This window comes from Schistocerca piceifrons, chromosome 1, assembly GCF_021461385.2.
Source record: "Schistocerca piceifrons isolate TAMUIC-IGC-003096 chromosome 1, iqSchPice1.1, whole genome shotgun sequence".
NCBI classification, from domain to species: Eukaryota; Metazoa; Arthropoda; class Insecta; order Orthoptera; family Acrididae; genus Schistocerca; species Schistocerca piceifrons.
Window position 1 is genome coordinate 84,504,659 of NC_060138.1, and position 6,000 is coordinate 84,510,658.

The following is a 6,000-nucleotide window of genomic DNA, read 5'->3' on the forward strand; positions in this document are numbered from 1 at the left end:
AGCTGTGTATATATGATCTGTTTTTCAGATTTCCTTTTTTATCGTGTCAGAATCTTGGTCAGTGCATAAACAGGTGCATCCAGGAAAAAGGGAAATAATGATGAATGGTGTCATAGAGTCCTTTGAAAATAAGAGTACACACCAAACACGGTATTGCATTTTGTTTTTTGTCCAGGGCAAGATCTGAAAAAAATCAACTTTCTTTTATAATAAATATTTGAGGGATCACTCTGCACTTTTATGTCACATGATGCATTTTCTGATGAACTGCATGAGGCAATATCATCTGGCCACAAGCACATAATACCTGAAATGGAGTTGCATATGTAGAAGCCAAGTTGCACACACACTACCTGCCTTTATGTAGCACAATGCCTCTCTTTGAATTTTAGGTCTCAGCAGTGATTATTGGAAATCATTACTGGAACAAGCCTTTGTGTTTTACCTCAACATCACATATGCTTTGTCAGATCAAAGATGATGTAGCCTGGCATCCAAAGGAATATCATTGTTTGGAGTAGCACTGTACTCATCATAAGTTTTACATGTGTCTGTATTTGGTAACATGAAGCTTACAAAAATTTTGCACTGAAAACTTTATTACATGCTCCCCATTTTACACATAAAACTCATGTTTGTAGGAATTCTCCACCACAGAAATGGTGCATTTCACATTTACAATGTACACTGAAGTGGACTATTAAGGTAAGGAATGAGGGGGTTCTCCATAAAATTGATGAGGAAAGGAATATATGGAACACCCTGACAAGAAGGAGGTACAGGATGATAGAACGTCATGAAGCCAGCAGGAAATAATTTCCATGGTACTAGAGGGAGCTGTAGAGAGTAAAAACTCTACAAGAAAACAGAGAGTGGGACATCCAGCAAATAACTGAGGATGTAGGTAGCAAATGATACTCTGAGATGAAGAGTTTGGTAAAGGAGAAGAATTCATAGTGGGCCATATTAAACCAGTCAGAAGATTGATGACACAGAAATGTGCATCTAACCTGTATTGTCTTTCCATGAATAATGGAATCTGTATTTCTGCAACTTTGAAATATAGCCTCGAACAGTATCCAACCTGGTAGGTTTTCTACATCTTATCTATACATGGCATGTGAAAATATGATGTTTTAATTTCATCAGTATTTTCATCCCTAATTAATCTTCATGAATATTAAACCCATTCCTGTCCCCTCTAGCTGTTGATGCCTTTTTCTATGATGATGCAAAAATTGCTCAAAATGCTTCTAAAACATACTCTGTGTTATGTTACAGTCACCAATGTTCCCTTGTAAGCAAATGACGGCTTTCTTCTGAACACTCCTACATCATGTTTTTTAGCATACCTCCAACAGTAGCCCTTATGCTCAGCAAGACCTCTGAGATTTTTATTCTGAATATTTTAGTCCTGCAGCTTGTAAAACTCACAAAATAATGAGGTTTTAGAAACTTCATCTAACATTAAATAGCTGCTCCAGCTGAAGTTAGATACATCTGATTTGTTTTTTTCAGTCACATCCAGGTCCTTATTGCTTTACTGTTACTTACTTACTGGTTTTATCACTCACATATTCATGTCCACTGCTATTTTTCCCTTCACATCTGCTGCCATTCATTTAAGCAGATTATGATTGAATTTTTACCACCTTTCCAACATTTTCTGATACTCAGTGATCCATATTTCTCTCACTATTGTAAAACATTGTTACCAGAAGTGCAACAACTTACATACACAGAAGAATGACATAACATGTTCACTACAATGAAGAGACAAAATGCAAATTAAGTTTAAAATTGAAAATGAAGATGGATATAGAGGCAACAATTATATTTTGGGACAATATGTTATTCCCATATAAGTGATAAACCAATCTGTAACAGTTCTATGTTGCTACATCTGCAACTCACATAGTAGACATCGTTATGTAGCACAGCCCTTCCGCTCATTCAAAATGATCATAAGGATGCATTCAAGGATTTAGGACAACTGCTGCAGAAAGTGCAGCAGCTATGTCACGTGGTTCTAGTTCAAAGGATAGATGCAAGGTGGCAGCAAATATTGAAAAGAGCCAAAGCCCGGTTTTTCATTTTCGTGGCATAGCTCCCTCTCACACTACACACCACAATTCTTCCTAACTGAAGTCACAACAAACACAGCCTACAATGACAATGTGGAAGAGGTGAATTATCAAGCTTATACTCAGCTAATATTGACAGTGGAGCTCAACTTACCCAGGGTCAGATTCCTGTAATTACTTTTAGGAAGTGTTCACTTTCTTTCAGCCTTTAAATTGTGCAGAAATATTGCTGCTCAAAGGAGATTCCCGCAGTAGTAGGAAATTATTAACTAAATGTGGAATGTTAATCATAAGGTTTAGTGATTTGTCCCTTTGATGTTGATGTACCTTAATTCTGACACTACTTGACCCTTAGAGTACCAGGAAGGTAGGGATGAGGTAAAAAAAGAGAGATCAGAGAGTATGTATTCAACATATTATACCTCTCCTTAGAGAAAATGAAAATGTCAGTTATCAGCCAAAGTTAAATAGTTTATTGGTCCTTTTAATCTTTTTGTACATCAAGTACATTATAGTACTGGACAGGTCCTGGACAGGTCACATTTCTGGAACTTGCTATAGACATTAAAAGCAGCCAAAGTTAATCATGTATATTAAATATGCATACAAAAAAAATTGAAAACAAGTTTACATATGCACAGATAATTTTCATCATGGCAGACAGTAGTTGTCATGCATCTGTTCAGTCCACTCCTAAAGTATCTTTTCTCGTTTTCATGTCACAAGGTAGTTTGTTATAGAGCTTGGCTGCTGTTTTGTGTGGTCCATCTTCTTTAGTGCTTTATTTTAATATTGGGCATATACAATGAGCAAGCAGTAAAGAAAACCAAAGAAAAATCTGTAAAGTGAAATTAAGTTGAGGCTGGAGAATTTAATATCCAGACATTTGCAGACGGAACTCTAATTCTGTCAGAGGAAAAAGCATGAATTGAAAATATGTTACAAGATCCACATGAACAACAGTAAAATAAGGGCACTTAAATGTGTTGGAATTAAATCAGGTGCTGCTGAGGGAGCTAGAAAACGAATTAAAACTAAAAGTAGAAGTAAAGTGTGTTACTTCAGCAACAAATAAATGACAATGGCCAATCAGAGGATGTAAAATGCAGAACAGCAAAACCAACATAGGATGTCTGAAAAAAAGATACATTTGTTAATGTAGAATAAAAATTTATATACGTGAAATGTACTCACAGATGTGATTATGAACAACCATCAGCTGTATAAGGAATCTCAACAATGAAATCTGTTGTGCACTGGAACCCAAGCAAGGATTTTCTGCATTATGTAAGTGGTAATCTTAACCACTTTGGCTTCCTGTGCAGGACTCATACCCAGATCCAAGCTTCCATATGTCATCAATCTTGTGCTGAAAGCTGTACTCACACACATATTATGTAGTGGCAATACCTGTACAGGGGACGATATTTTAATTGAAAGTCCCTGAATGATATCAGCAGAGAAATACGATATTGCAATGCATGTGTTGTTAAGAAGAATAGTGCAATGGTCCTTTGGACACACATGCATTCATGCATGTGGTTGTTCATATTTGCAACATCAAATAAACTTCACATATTTCATAACAGCTGAAGTTGCTGCTGTAAGATTTCCTTGAGACATACTTGCATATCTGAAGGAACATTGTATTGTTCTTCATAACAACTCAAGCACCACAATATCGTGTAAATTTAAATCTTAGGAAATCTTTTCTGAGCATATTTGTCTGGAGTGCAGCCTTGTATAGAAGTGAAACTCTAATAACAAGCGGTTCAGACAAGAAGAAAATAACAGCTTTTAAAACGTAAACCTACAGGAGAAAGATAAAGATTAGAAGGGTAGATCATGTAACTAATTAGAATGTACTGAATCAAATTGAGGTAAAAAGAAATTTATGGCACAACCAGAGTAAAGAAAGAGATATACTGATACGGAACATCTTGATGCATCAAGGGATTGTCAATGTGCTAACTGCAGAAAATGCAAGGAGGGTTGGGGAGGAGGGAGGGTGGTCTGTAGCAGGAGTATCCATGCAGATATGTGCACAGGACAGATTATTGGGGTAGGTGCATAGGTGCAGTCTTTGGTCTGAAAGACCAAAATGACAACATCACAGAATATTATATATTGCCCATTCATCAAAAATTAAATGTTTTGTTCAAATTGATTTTGCAGCCACATGTGCAAATGAAAAAATCACATTTCCCCATATGCAGAACTGTAATTGCTGTTTTTTTTACTCTATGACAAGTTGAGGTTGTTAAGTTATTTTAAGATATTAAGTATAACATTTGCAATATCATAAAAGTTTTACTGATCAGCCCTCTGGTTCAGGCAAATGAATTATGAAAGTAATGTTTGAGCTTTAATGTACAAACAGAGAAATTTTGCTGGACAAGTAGTGTTTCATGATTTATATCTTATTTAGACAGAGAAACTATGATTCCATTATACGTTTTCATAAAAGATGTCCATGAGGTGGAAAGCTTATTTATAAAATGTAGGACACTTGAGATATCTCTGAACATTCTAAATTCACAGTAATACACTGAACAGATAAGTGAATCCAGTAATATTAGTAAAACATTATGAAAGAGGATTTTAGTAAGGCATACAAAGAAAATTGATGAATCAACAGCATAAATAATTTCATTCGAAACAAGTAATTCATTTTCGTCCTAATGGATGTAAGAGAATGTGAAATAATGAAAATAAGGAAACAAAGTAATTGGAGCTTTTCTACATCTGGCTAAGGCCTTTGATTCAGTGATCATGGAATAATTTTACCCACATTAGAACCTTATCACATAATAGGAGTGGCAGCAAATTTTTTATTTCGTATCTCAATGACAGAAGACAGTGTGCAAACATACATTATAAAAATGAAGGTAAGATCCTAATAATAAAACTGGAATACATGACTCAACTATGAAGTCCCCCTGGGGAAGCATTCTTGGGCAATGTTTATTTCTTGTACATACTTATGACATAACACAGCCAAAAGATTCCAAACTAGTGAACTACAAATAGAAATTTTTTATTCCACCATTGAGCATATTTAGATGCAATTGGTGTCATCAGTGTATACATAATAATAACAACAATAATAATCATCGACATGACAAATCTTATTAACTACAATATAATAATCCAGGACAGGTGCAATATATATTTGTGCAAATGTAAATAACAACAAGAAGTTTCCTAATTGCTCAATTACAAGATAAACGAACTACATAGTTCAGTGAATGACAAATAAATAATCCAACAGATATTTAACAATAAGTACATGAAACAGTAATAAAATAGTTGCACAGTGTGGCATAAGTATAGTTTGCAGTTAATTTATAGTTAATTCTCATAAGCAAAGTGGGTCATTTGTCACATACTCAAGGAACTCCTGAGCAGAGTAAATTACTTTACTTTTGATCCACCTTAATAGACTAGTTTTAAATGTATTTACTGGCACTGTGTAGGCATTTTCAAGTAATTTGTTGAAGTAGACAGGACCAAGATGTGTAGCTGTTGTGTCTCTTTGCAAGCCTAGCATATGGCATATTAATGGTATGTCCACTTCTCATGTTATGGTCATGAACTGTTCTCCTTAAGTCAAGTCAGATTCTCAGATTCTCTTTAATGAAGACAAGGAAGTTGTAAATATACAGGCCAGGCACTGTCATTGATCTTGACATGATTCACAAGGACTAAATTACAATATGCACCTTATGGCTTTCTTTTGCCATTTAAACCCTAATTTTGAGCCTACGCAATTGCCCCATTATAGTATTCCATAACTCAGGTGTGAATAGAAGAATGCAAAATACGCATATAACAGAAGTTCTTTACTGACACTGCTCCTCAGCTGATACAGCAGATATACGGCACGTGCCAATTTGCCACGTATTTTCCCTGTGTG

General features: G+C 35.3%; 1 long non-coding RNA gene across 1 annotated transcript in view; it reads right to left on the minus strand.

The window, feature by feature from the left end:
* LOC124724325 overlaps nt 1–3,433 on the minus strand; it is a 44,509-nt gene extending 41,076 nt beyond the window's left edge. Inside the window, exon 1 of the long non-coding RNA XR_007006598.1 lies at nt 3,279–3,433. This is a non-coding gene — a long non-coding RNA (uncharacterized LOC124724325). The remainder of the gene's footprint in view (nt 1–3,278) is intronic.
* Between the last annotated feature and the right edge of the window lie 2,567 nt (nt 3,434–6,000).